At 30.4% G+C, this 14,118-nt stretch overlaps 1 protein-coding gene and 1 pseudogene across 2 annotated transcripts in view; one reads left to right on the plus strand and one right to left on the minus strand.

Annotated features, from left to right (window-relative positions):
* LOC143539479 (large ribosomal subunit protein eL8y-like) overlaps nucleotides 1–14,118 on the minus strand; it is a 243,587-nt gene that overhangs the window by 18,886 nt on the left and 210,583 nt on the right. The window lies entirely within an intron of this gene.
* On the plus strand, nucleotides 426–11,188 carry LOC143539473 (6,7,8-trihydroxycoumarin synthase-like; annotated as a pseudogene). Its single transcript, XR_013136450.1, has 2 exons — nucleotides 426–1,357; nucleotides 10,516–11,188. The product of XR_013136450.1 is annotated as a 6,7,8-trihydroxycoumarin synthase-like (transcript).

Below are 14,118 nucleotides of genomic sequence, written 5' to 3' on the forward strand. Positions count from 1 at the left end.
TATCATATCAGCTTAATCTTCAATAGTAATCAGTGGCGGACTCCTGAAACCGCCTCCCAAATCTTGTATGTAGGTCCGCCTCTAATAGTAATGAATTTTGGGTTTTCATTTTTAGAGATTGAGAATGTGAGAGAGACACAAAATGTGTTGATTCCTAAAAAGAGGGTTCAACGAATACCAGAACGACACATATGAAGCGAGATTAGAGGTTTTACAACGTTGGCGTGGTTCAATAATGCGAATACGAAATATCTTTTTTATGGTTTGTGTGTTATATAAACGTTGGACTAAATGTTCCTGGAACACATCATTGTCACTAATCACTATAGTCTACAGATATTAAGAACATAGGAAAAAAAAAGTACGCCTTCTATTTAATTGTATGGCTAGCATTCATGCATCCAACACATTCTTATCTTCATATAGCAAAACTTGGACTTCAAATTCATAATATCTCAACTATGGAACTGCCTTCTATGTTTCTTGTTTTGTCTCTACTCCTATCTGTGTTCTATCTTCTCCCCAAAATCATTAAAAACAAATCAAGATTCAATCCACCAGGTCCCCCGGACTACCCTTTATTGGAAACTTGCACCAAATAAATCCATCAAGCATCCATACTTCCCTATGGCAGCTATCAACAACCTATGGCCCAATCATATCTCTTCGCTTTGGTTTCATCCCAACTATCGTTGTTTCGTCAGCAAGTGTAGCGAAAGAAGTCTTGAAAACCCAAGATATTATCTTTTGTAGTAGGCCAAGATTGCTCAGCGACCAAAAGTTTTCGTACGGGGGAATAGATCTAGTCTTTGCCCCGTATGATGAGAAGTGGAAAGAGATGAGAAGGATTTTTACAACTCATCTGTTAAGTACAAAAAGGGTTCAATCTTTTAGGTATATTCGTGAAGATGAAGTCTCACGTGCCATGAGTACGATACATGGGCTAGCACTTTCGTCTAATAACATAATAAACGTGAGCGAATTTGCCAAGAGCGTGACAGGTACTATCATGATGAGAGTTGGTTTTGGCATGAGGTACCAAGATGAACATGAAAGAAAGAAGGTTCTTTGGCTAGTTGGTGAAATTCAGCATATTGTAGCGGATAACTATGCTTCGGATATTTGGCCTGGCCTGCCTTTTGTAAGTTTGGTTGATAGGTTCACGGGCAAGATGGATCGGCTAGAGAAATGCTTCCAAGATTTTGATTTGTTTTACCAACGTCTCATTGATGAACACCTTAATGGTCAAAACCTTAAGTCACATGAGGAAGAGGAGGATGTTATTGACATTTTACTACGGCTAATGCAAGACAAACTCTTCAGCCTTACTCACGAGCACATAAAAGCCTTGCTAATGGTAATCCATATCTCCTCTCTATTGGCTGATTATATATGAATATGCGTATTATGACATCATGTTAAAATGATTAAAATAACATATCGGAATAATTAAAAAAATCCTTTTGGACCTGACCAATTGTTTTTTCTTTTTTAGATTTAATTTTTTAATAGTCATTATTGACCCACCCGATCATTTAATTTCACCCGAAGAGGAAAACCATTATAGGTGAGAGACCCAACCTCAAAAATAGGGGTGTTCAAGAAATCCGAAATCCGAATAAAACCGAAATCCGAACCGAAACCGAAACCCAGATAAACTGATCCGAATTCTTATTCGGATATTCGGATCGGATCAATCCGAATATCCGAATAAGTAATTCGGATTCGGATTGGATTTGGATATGGAATTTTATAAAATTCGGATTGTTCGGATTATTCGGATATCCGATTAATACGAATAAAAACATGTTTTTATTGGTATTTTCTGGGTTGGTATATATTTTAGACTATTATTTGAAGTTTAAACTTTAAATTTATGTTAATAGTAATTCGTATTTTCCGGTTTGTATGTTTATTGTGGTTCTAAACCATTAAATGTTATGAACAAAAAAATAGAAAAAATTTTAGCTTTATTTCGGATTATTCGGATAATTTCGGATTATTCGGATATTATCCGAATCCGATCCGAATTGAATTCGGATAGATTCGGATCGGATATGAATATTCCTAATTCGGATCGGATCGGATTTCGAATAGGGTCTAAAAATTTTCAAATCCGAATAACTCAAACCGAATAACCCAAATAATCCGTTATCCGATCCGATGAACACCCCTACTCAAAAAGACCATTTATATTCGATTGAAAAACACCTTTTTAATATAATGATACTTTACTAAACTAAAAGTAAAAGTAAAAAAAAAAAACTTCATTTATGTCTAGTATTTTTTTTAAAAAAATATATATTTTTTAAATTACGTAATTACAAGCTATATATATACTTCTACGATTTGCATACATTTTTATAATTTCCTTTTGTTTTGTTAAATAACATATAAAAACTTTAAAAATAAAAATTTTATATATACTAGCTTTAGAGTCTGTGTAACACACGGGGTTATGTAAATATTAAGTTACAAATAAAGCAATACATAATGTATGTAGAAAAATGTATTATATCCATGCTTGTATTATTATACATAAACTGATTTTATTTATGTCACATAAATTGATCAAAACAATTAAGTTACAAATAAAGCAATATATAATGATTTTTTCCAAAAAAAAAACAAATGAACTTGAAAAAAAAATAATGCACATGCAAAAACATACACAATAACACTACATCTATTGATAATTTATTCTCAGTATTATATATGTAAAACTGAAAGAAATTTGGTTATGAACTAATTTCGAAGAATACTTCTCATATAATAAGAGTTTTGAGCTACACAATGAAAAAGATTTTGATAAGTTTGAGGGACTTCTCGACTTTGCCAATTAACAAAAAAAACATATTAACTCGTTCAATTTTGTGAATGTTTTGCTTCGCTTGAGCATAATTTTGTTTGACATGCTTCACATAAAACATTCTAATCACCATTTAAGGAAAAATCAATGCTGACACAAATGTTTTTAATTTGATAAAAGTAGAAACATTGATAGGTCTGGAGGTGGTATGTCGGAAGTATTTATCATTTTTTCTTAAATTTTAATTTTCAAGAAAAAAAATACTCAATGTGTAAAATCCGAATCATTTGACTATTTCTAAAAATGTCCTTAAAAATAAATTCGAAACCCAGTCACATTTAAAATTATAACTTTCATTTGTTCTACATTTTCAAGTCAAAACTTTGAACTCGTAACAAATGTTTTACCCGTAACAAATTTGAGTCAAATGTAGTTAATTTGTCAAAACGATCTATTTACCAACTTTTAACCCGCAAAAATCAAATTTTAGTTTCATAAAAGACCCGAAGTAATCCTTGATAAAAAAACCCAAGAAACTAAATATGATAAGCGTTATTATATTTGAAAGTGATTGGTATATACCTTCTTTACAATTTAACACATATATGTATAGTTTAATAAATTAACCGAAAAAATAAATAGATAGATTCAAATCATATATTTATAATTTATAAATTTATATGACAATGTACAAAAAAACCAATAGATAAATGGATTTATTTTTAAAAAATGGACCAAATTTTAAGCATATATTTATAATTTAATGATTAAAAAAATTACTTCGTAAATTGAAAGCGTATTAGAGTTTTTTTATTTACAATTTTCAACAATATACATAATATAATATGTTAATGATAACATTTAAATTTATATTATTTTCAGTATTTAACAAGCACTGTTTGTTGTTAATTTTTGGATTTCACCAAGGATGTTGTGAAATATGTTCTAACAATGTATAGTAGTATAATATGAAAGTATTTATTTTTATAAAAGTGTATAGATTAATAAATAGAGTTTAAAGGAAAGTGAATAATTTAATCATGTTATAGATATAATATAAATTGAGTGTAAAAGGAAAGTAAATAATTATTGATCTATAACATATGTTTGTTTTGGAGGAAAAAAAAGTGAGGATTAACCACAAACCAACACGTGTTTACAATTATTTTACTTTATTAAAACAGGTAGATATATATATAGAAAAATGTTCAAATAAAAATAAATAGTTTCCTAAGAATGGTAAGAATCAATAGATTTTTGACATGTGGCATTACAACCTATGGTTAAAGAATAATTCTAGGAAACTATGTCGATTATAGTGGTGAAAGAGTAATTCTAGGAAATTATGTCGGTTTTTTGTAATTTTAAATCTCAACCATTGATTAACATGATCCAATGGTTGTGATTTATTCCTAGTCTTCCTAGGAAACTACTTCTTTTTAGAATAACCCTCCCCTATATATATATATATATATATATATATATATATATATATAAATATATAGGTAAACAATAAAATACAAAAATTGATTATCGTACGTTAGGTATGCTACACCATCAACCCTAGATTTTAAAAAACACGCGGTGGAAAATTCGTAAATCAATCGTTTCCATCATAATTAACCGTTGCATCGATTCAATCATCGTCACGTACGTCATTTGCAGACACACACTTCAATTTTTTTGAACTGAAAACGTCATTTGCAGAAACCCAGTTGCAGATGTTCTATATTTGTTCATATGATGGAATCGATGATCAAATTGACGGTCGATTGATAATTGTTTGATGATTACGAGATTATATGAAGTGATTTCAGTGTTCAATTTAATGTTACAGATATTTAATTTTATATATGAACTTCTGAACGTTTAAAGGTGTTCGTTTAAATGTCTGAACGTATAAGTTGAACGTTTATTTTTTTTTGCCTTTATTGCCTGAACGTTTAAACTTTTAACCTTGAACGTTTAAAGGTTCAACATTTGAATGTTTAAGGGTAAGAATTCGGCTTGATCGCTTAAACTTTTTGTTTCTGGACTTTTTTTGTTAGTTTAGAAGTTCAGAGCTTCTAAAATTTTTGAACACCCAGAACTTCTAATAATTTGATCATATTAGTTGAACGTTTAAAGATGTTCATTTTTGGTGAAAACGTTAAAATGTTCATTTTGGTCAGAACATTTAAAGGACTTCAGTTTTGTTCAAAACGTTTAAACGTAATATTTTGAACCCTAGTCAGAGCTCAATTGAGTGTATTATTTCAGCAATATCATAATCGTTTGATGAATCTAAATCTTTATACACATCAAATCGATTGAATAAATCATCAATTTTTGATCAATTTGAAGTTTTATAGAACTTCGACGTCGTATTTTATATTTTGGGTTTTGACTTTTGAGATTTCATACTTTAAGCTTTGATTATAGTTTAGAAATTGGATGAGATAGAGCGAGAAGTTTAGAATTTGGATTAGAATCGTTTTGTAATCGATGAATTTGATCATGAACTAGTTCTTTGGTTATTTACGAAACTGTCACCGCGTGTTTTATAATCTGACGCTCTGGAAGGACGCGTACGTAATGTACGATAAGCCATTATTGTACAATAACCCACCCCTATATATATACCTATTTTAATAAAATAACTTAATATTAAAATACAATAAAATAGTAATATATATATATATATATATCTATAATATATATAAACGAAAACATAAAAATCTTATGTGTTGCGATGTGGTCACTCCCCATTATTTTGGAGTCGCCAGATTTTTTTGATTTTAAATGGAGGCTTCTCATGCATTTGATCCGAATTCACGGGTATGGGTCTTATCAAACCCAGATATTTCTTAAACGGGTTATAACATCTCATTAAATAAAAAACTAACACCAAATATTTGATATAAAAATCCTACAAAGTAGAGAATATACTAAAAATTAATATATGATTTATTTTAAAAAAATATACGTTTGATTTGTATATATAAAACCAAAAACTAACAAAGACAAATGGCATAAATATACTTCTACACTCAAGATTAACAAACTACGTTTGATTTGATTTTTTTCTTTTTAAATTTAACCCGATATATTCCTTTTATGTGTAACCATATAAAGTAGGGGATATACTTAAAAGTTAATTTCTGATTTATTTAATATATATATATATATATATATATATATTATTTATAATTAAAAAACCAATTTTATAGTAAAAAAATAAACGAGTATTGGGTCTCATCAAACCCATATAACTTTAAACCGACTTATAACATCTCATATCTTTGTGACACAATTTATCATCAAACCATAAGTATATTATTAACTTTTATACAATAAAAATAATAAAAATTCAAAAAATAATTAAATATTAGAAACAAATAATATAAAACAACCCCGTAATACGAGGGGATAAAAACTAGTATATATATATATATATATATATATATATATATATATATATATAGGTTTAAGTTCAAGAGAAAAATGAGATTATTGCAAGAAGTGTGAGAAATTATTTCAACCAATTAAAATTTTTCTTTTATTTTTTCTTTTAATTAACTAAAAGGGTGTAATGGTAAAACATCAAATTATTTTATTTTGGAAACAATTTAAGTTTGAAAGTTAACTTTTTATTCTTTTTTAATTGATTAATCTTCAAAACTCTTATATATTCGATTTCCTTCCTATGTTCTTACACCATATACAGATTGAAACAAATATGAAGATTTGGTTTTAATATTCAACTAAATTGATTTATCTATACCTAAATCGATTACTAAAGTTGCATAATATTTTATAATATTTTTATTTTCTTGTAATTGTAAGTTACTAATCACTCTATAATTTACAATTTTCGAGTTATTACCGTGACGATAAAGAAGTTCGATCAATATAAACACTTAATCAAAAAAACAACCCTACACAAATACGTAACGTTTGGTCTGTGTAGGGATGACACATGTATGTATGTTTTACAAAGTAATATTGGTTTTTGTGTAGGCTTCCAACATTAGTGTAGGATTTGACAAGTGAGTGTAGGCATAATCCATTTTTGTAGGATTACTACATTATTACAATTTACAACAATTTTTATAGCTATCACATAACTAATGTTTTATTTGTGTGGGGCTAAAACATTTATGTGTAATTTAAAATGCTGTGTAGGATTAAACCAAGATGTGTAGCTATTTATTTCCTTATAACTTATATAACACATGTGTGGTTTTATTTTTGGAAGTTGTATAATTTATGGAATGTTTAAAATTGAATTATGGCCTAGGCATTACCGTGGGATGTGATTAAAGGATGCTCATAAATGCATTAAAATTCCATCTTATATACATGAACAAATGCATTAAAATGAGAGAGCTAAATACTAAAATACCCTTTTCTTTTAAATGCATTAAAATGAAGCATCATAATAATACAAAATTGGCATCTTGTATGTAGGTCATTGATCAAAGACAATCAAGGGTTGTAATTAATTTCTCACACTAATTCTATTTCTCTCTTGAACCATCCCCTATATATATATATCTATATATATATATATTATAGGAGTGAGTTGATTTAAAAACATAACAAAGTAGTGAGCCGGAAATCATGTGTTTTACATGAGAAAAACTTATTTTTACATAATCTTGTATTTTGAAGTTTTTGAATATAAACACAAATTTTAAAAATACAAAAATAACAAATAGTAGTTAAAATATCAATATATATACACAGTTACACATGCACTTCAAAAACACGTTTTGTTATTAAAAGATATTCTTCAAGTGTGTATATTCAAAATTATTCTTTAAGAAAAATTATGCAAAACATCACCACAACCAGGGGTGTTCAACGAACTGAATTTCGACGATTCGAATTATTCAAAAAAACGAGTTTTGAAATTTTGAAATTGAATTTAAATTCGAAATGGAATAGGTTTGAGAAATACAAATTATAATTGAGCAAAAAGGAATTTGTTTTAAACCTAATTTCAAAACTATTACAAAATTGATTTTTTAACAACAAAATATACAAGTTTTTAAAACAAATAGATCATTTAAAAATGATTAGGCTAAAAGTACTCCTGGTGTACTTGTCATACCACTTCTTCTAAACATTCAATTTCTTTTACAATTATATTTGACGTGTTACAACCTTCAAATATTTTTTTGTCATTTCGATTCTCCCTTTAAAATATCTTACAAACCTTACAGTAATTTTATCTTTTTTTTTAATTTTCTTTCATATTGTTCTTTATCATAATAATAATATTTATTATTAACTGCATTATAAACTGTATTTATAGAATAATGATATAAAATCTTTATAAAAACAATAAAACTTTTGGTATATTTTTATCTTATCATGTCTTTTACCCACAAAAATATCATTTGAATATTGTTTGTTATGTTCAGGTCACATGACATGAGAAAAAGAACCAAATTGTTATCAATGCGTATGTTGTTTAATCTCTCTTATTGATTTAAAAATGTGAATTTTTTATTAGAAAAAAGGTAAGTTATCTTTAATTTTTTTAAATCTCTAAAAGTAATAAAACACAAATAGGAAAAAATTTCTTTTTAATTAAAGAAACGTTTTTCTTGCATAGAAAATTATTTTGGTTATTTTAAATAACTAAAAAAACTGTTTTATAATATGCAAAAAAAAACTCTTTAAAGTATAAAAAACAATTTTAAATAATAATGATAATAAAAGATAACAAAATTGCAAATGAAAAACAAAAAAAGTTAAATCGTATTAATGTAAAACTTTTAAGTATGTGGTCCGTTTAGTAAAGATGAAGAGAAGGATAGTATGTTTGGTAATACCCTTTAAAAATTGATACATTCAAAAAAAATTAAGAGTATATTTGGTAAAATTCAAAATAAAATAAAGAGGTAACTTTCTTATTTTTTTAGTCTTTATAACTTAAAAAGCTTATGTAATTATTTCTATAAACTAGTTTGATCCTCCCGTGTTACGGGATTTTATTTAAAGTTTTGTTTTTAATCGGTTGCTATTTTATGATGATTTATTTTACTTTTTTTTAACGTAGTTCTGTTTTAATTTAATACATATATATTAGTTTGTTATTATATTTTTTAACGTTTGGGTTTTATCAGTTGAGAACGAACAAACATAAACGAACACGAGCATGCTGATTTTTTTAAATGTACAAACATGAACACAAATATTTGTCTAATGAAAAAAAGGGCGTTGATGTAGTTGACAATGGTGGGGTAGTATCGGAAGTTAACCGACGATGGAGATGATAGACCATCAACAGAGAACATGTAAAGCAGATAAATTAAATTAGGGTTTGATGATGAAAGTGTTTATCAATAAATGAGATCTTATAACCCATTTGAGGGCTATTAGAGTTTGGTAAGACCAATAACCCGTGAAAATTATTCTTTGATGATCAAGGGGTTATTTTACAAATAAATGAGATGTTATAACCCGTTTAAGGGTTATCCGGGTTTGGTGAGACCCATGACCCGTGAAAATTATTGTTTGATTATGAAATAGTTTTACAAATAAATGAGATGTTATAACTCATTTAAAGAATATCCGAGTTTGGTGAGACCCATACCCGCGAATTTGGTTCAAATGCATGAGAAACATTCATTTATAAATCAAGCAATCTAGTGGCTCTAGAGAATGTGGGAAACAACCTGAGAGCGAGACCTAAGATTTTATGGTAGACAATTATATAGATAGTTAGATATGTGTGTGTGTGTATATATATATAAGAATTCAAATTTAACATCGAATCGAATCTAAAATTAGAAATTTGTATGCGATTTGAAATACGATTAGTTAAATTAAATTGAATCGAACCGAATTAGAACTTTGAAATTGACTTCGATCCAATCAAATTTTGAGTTTTTGAGCCTGATTCGAATAAACTGAACACCCCTAGCCACAATGATGAGATAGTGGGGCGTTGCTCTCCTTTCTCTTATATTTATTGATTGCATGAACCGATAATAATCCAACCTATCACCCATTTTCTTTAATTATATAATTTATTTAATTAATTTAAATATTATTTTAATTATATAGATAGTGAAACCATTATGCTTCTTTTTGTGAGACATTTTCACCTACATGACTACAACATGAGAAGCGTTATTTACTTTGTTGTGGCTCCACTACGAATGCCAAACATGAAACGGCCCATAAATGTTGCACTATTTATCACCCTTGTGTAAGAAAAAACATGTTACATCTCCCTTGCGCAACATCATTAAGCAAGTTTCACCGATAATGCATCCATAATGAATTCATGATAGCATGAAAAAGTCCCACCACATCACTTCCATTTCCATGTAGGCGAAGGGTTATTTCCACTATGTTTGCAATAGTTTTACTCACTCGTTTTAATTAAAATAGTTTTTAAATTAAATAATTAATTGAAAAAAGAAGAGAAGGGTGACTTTTTTTGGTTGAAACAATTAAATGAGGGTTTCTTTTAATGGGCAACGTCCCACTCCAAAATGGGGTGTTTTGAGATGATGTGACTAGGGGCATTAGACCACTTCCCCTTATCTAACTAAACTATCACAATAATAAAGCCACAACAAATAGACCTATTGCATTATGAAGATATATATAACACCTAACTTACTTCATAAAATTTGAACATATGCTTATTTAGTTTTTTTTCTTCATAATTTCCACGCAGTATTAATTGCATGCTTTATCTTTAGAATGTATTCATAGCCGGGACAGATACTAGTGCAGCATCAGTGGTTTGGTCGATGACATTGTTAATAAAGAACCCAAATGCAATGAAGAAAGCACAAGAAGAAGTGAGAAATGTGACTGGAAAGAAGGGCAGAATAGATGAAGATGATCTTCCAAAGCTTACTTATCTAAAGGCAGTGATGAAAGAGAGCATGAGGCTATACCCTCCGTCTCCTCTTCTAGTTCCTCGAGAAATGATGAAAGATACTATTTTACATGGCTACAAAATCAAGCAGAAAACCATAGTTTACGTGAATGCATTTGCTATTGGAAGAGATCCTGAGTTTTGGGAGAACCCAGATGACTTCTTCCCAGAGCGCTTTTTAGGTAGCGACATTGACTTTAAGGGTAATGACTTCGGATTGATTCCTTTCGGGGCTGGTCGAAGAATCTGTGTAGGGATGTCGATGGGGGTTGCTATAGTGGAGCTTTTACTTGCTAATCTTCTTTACTTGTTTGATTGGTGTATGCCGGATGGCATGAGGAAAGAAGATATAGACTTGGACGTTATGCCTGGCATAACCATGCATAAGAGAAATGAACTTTGACTTCTACCTCATGTGTACTAATTTTAAATAAATTGTAGGAATAACTTTTGATTGATTAGTACATGGTAATTTGGAATTAAAGGTGTCAGTTTTACGTTCCACATCCGTTTATTGTGTAGTGTATTATTCTTCTATCTTTTGAATATGAAGTCAAGAAGGTGAAAGTATGTGTCATTTGGATCTCTTGGCCAACAATAACCATTGTCCGTTTTACTTACTGCACGCGATTCATGTTGCTATCTTTCTGTTGTGTTTTCCAATCTCCACTCAGCTTTGAATACTAGTCCTTAATTAAGTTAGAAAGCAAAGATATAGCAAATGCCAATCTGCATCTCATAAACCACTTGTATTGAATGTTTGCACATCTGTTGACATATATATAGTCTAAGCATGAACTGTTGCAAGGGATGGTTATGCAACAATAACTATGTTATAATAATTATATTAACATAATATTATATCAGCTTAATCTTCAGTAGTAATCAGTGGCGGACTCATGAAACCGCCTCCCAAATCTTGTATGTAGGTCCGCCCTGATAGTAATGAATTTTGGGTTTTCATTTTTAGAGATTGAGAATGTGACAGAGACACAAATTGTGTTGATTCCTAAAAAGAGGGTTCAACGAATACCAGAACGACACATATGAAGCGAGATTAGAGGTTTTACAACGTTGGCGTGGTTCAATAATGCAATACGAAATATCTTTTTTCATGGTTTGTGTGTTATATAATCGTTGGACTAAATGCAGGGGCGAAGGTTAGTGAGGGCCGGGGGTGGCCCCGGCCTCCCCCCACCCTGTTTTTTTTGCGTAATAGTGTAAAAGTACTTGTTTTCGCCTGAATTTTTTTATACGTAGTTTAAATATAGCCGTTTTCAGCCGAAAATTTGAGCCCGGTCCCCTCCGTTTTGAAATTCTTTATACATTTTTAGTCCGGTCCCCCAGCGTCTTAGTCCAAGCTTCGCCACTGACTAAATGTTCCTGGAACACATCATTGTCACTATAGATATTAAGAACAATAGAAAGGAAAACAAAAGTACGGCTTCTATTTAAACGTATGGCTAGCATTCATGCATCTAACACATTCTTATCTTAGCTAGTTTTTTTCTTCCATATATGTAACAAAACTTAGTTGATAATATCTCAACTATGGAACTGCCTTCTATGTTTCTTCTTTTGTCTCTGATGGTTGGTTAATTTGTATATGTTTTAGTTTGTTTATTATTTAGTTTTAACTGTTTATGCTAGAACTATCGATACTTCATACGTGTATTATTGGATTTCAGGTCACAGGCGTTAAAATACTCATTATGGACCTGTTTTGACACGGAATGAAGACCCGGGATTTCCAGCACGCAAAACGATGAAAAGATTGAAGATTTATGTAGCAGGGTCCCATCGCGGTACGCGATGGGCTTGCTGAGGTCCCCATCGCGTACCGCGATGGGTAGGAATTTATATGTTGACTTTTGGTCAATCGCGGTACGCGATTGACCATGGAAGACCCCGTCGCGTACGGCGACGGGAGGGGCAGACGGGATTTTTAGTTTATATCATCTTTTTCATCATATGAAACCCTAACTTCGTTTTAACGACCAAGAGGCGATTCCAGCAGCTCAAAGAGGTGATTTCCACCATCATAGCTTGTGCCAAGACCCTCCGCATGATCTATATCACCCGTATTGAAGATTTGATGATGTCTAGGCTCGGCTAATCTCCTAGAATCGCACCCGGGATGTATAGTTTGTAATTGATGTGTTAAAAGTAGTCAATTAATTATTAACTAAAATTATACTAATCTAGACACTAAGTAATACTCTAGACCCTTAAACTACTAACCGACAAGTGAACCGGTCGACTCTAGTACAGCTAAGTAAGTCCGGATATCGAACCCACGAGACTCTTTAAATTACGAAACTAGCAAATTAGACTCAATTACAAGATACTACTATTTATTAATAATATTTGAGGAGGAATTTAATAGTAATAATTAAAACTTAATAATAATTAACTAATGATTACTTTAATTAACTAATAATAAACTAATTTAAACATAACCCTAATTAATATAATAATAAGAGATTTTACATATTTCCCCTTACTAAACAACGCTAATTACATATTTCCCCAACTAACAAAAGTTAATTACATATTTCCCCTTTTCAAATCAAATGACCTATTTACCCCTTTATTCAAAATATCTAACTAATAAATTGAATCAGTTTAGAATAATAGTGAAACCCACCTCTTCTTCTCCAACGTACTTCCGGCAAACGCAATTATCCGGCGAGTTTCCGGCCACTACATCACCATCGCAAACCGCCACCCCACCACACTTTCCCTCTTTCTTCATGTCTCATATCTCTACCAACCCAAATTCCCCCACCGTGAAGCTCTTAAACGGGTAAAATGAGATCAGCCACTTTATATCTAACACTATCGTTTCAGATCTGAAAAACGTGGTTGTGGTGGTGGTCGCCGGAGATTGGGTCGACCAAGCCGTTAACACAAGATGGCGGTGGACTGTTTGGGGTGGTGGGTTGTGTGTGGTGGTTAGGTTAGAGAGAGAGAGAGAGAGAGAGACCGGAACTTGGTCGGAGTGAGAGACCGGAGAGAGACCAAGTCCAGATCACGTTTCTATATGCTTTTCACCTTTCTTTCTTTTTTTAAACCATTAAGGGTATAATCGTCAATTAATGAATTAATTTAAGTGAAATGGGTAAATATGTAATATGTATGGTTTAAAGAGGGGAAATATGTAATTGTATATTTTAAGTTGGGGAAATATGTAATTAAGCCACTTAGCAAGGGGAAAAATGTAAATGCCCCTAATAATAAAACATAATCATTACTAATTAATTTAATAATAAAACCTTAACCTAATTACTTTAACTAATTAAACAATTAAAAACTTAGATTAACTCAAATGATAAAGATAACAACCTAGGCTAGAATCCCCAAAGTTACAGTTATTAATTAAATGAAAAACTTAAGTTATGGAACTGGGATCATAAAATAA

This window comes from Bidens hawaiensis, unplaced genomic scaffold (genome assembly GCF_021521415.1).
Source record: "Bidens hawaiensis isolate Kalapana, Puna unplaced genomic scaffold, B.hawaiensis_p1.1 tig00011896_1, whole genome shotgun sequence".
Taxonomy (NCBI): Eukaryota; Viridiplantae; Streptophyta; class Magnoliopsida; order Asterales; family Asteraceae; genus Bidens; species Bidens hawaiensis.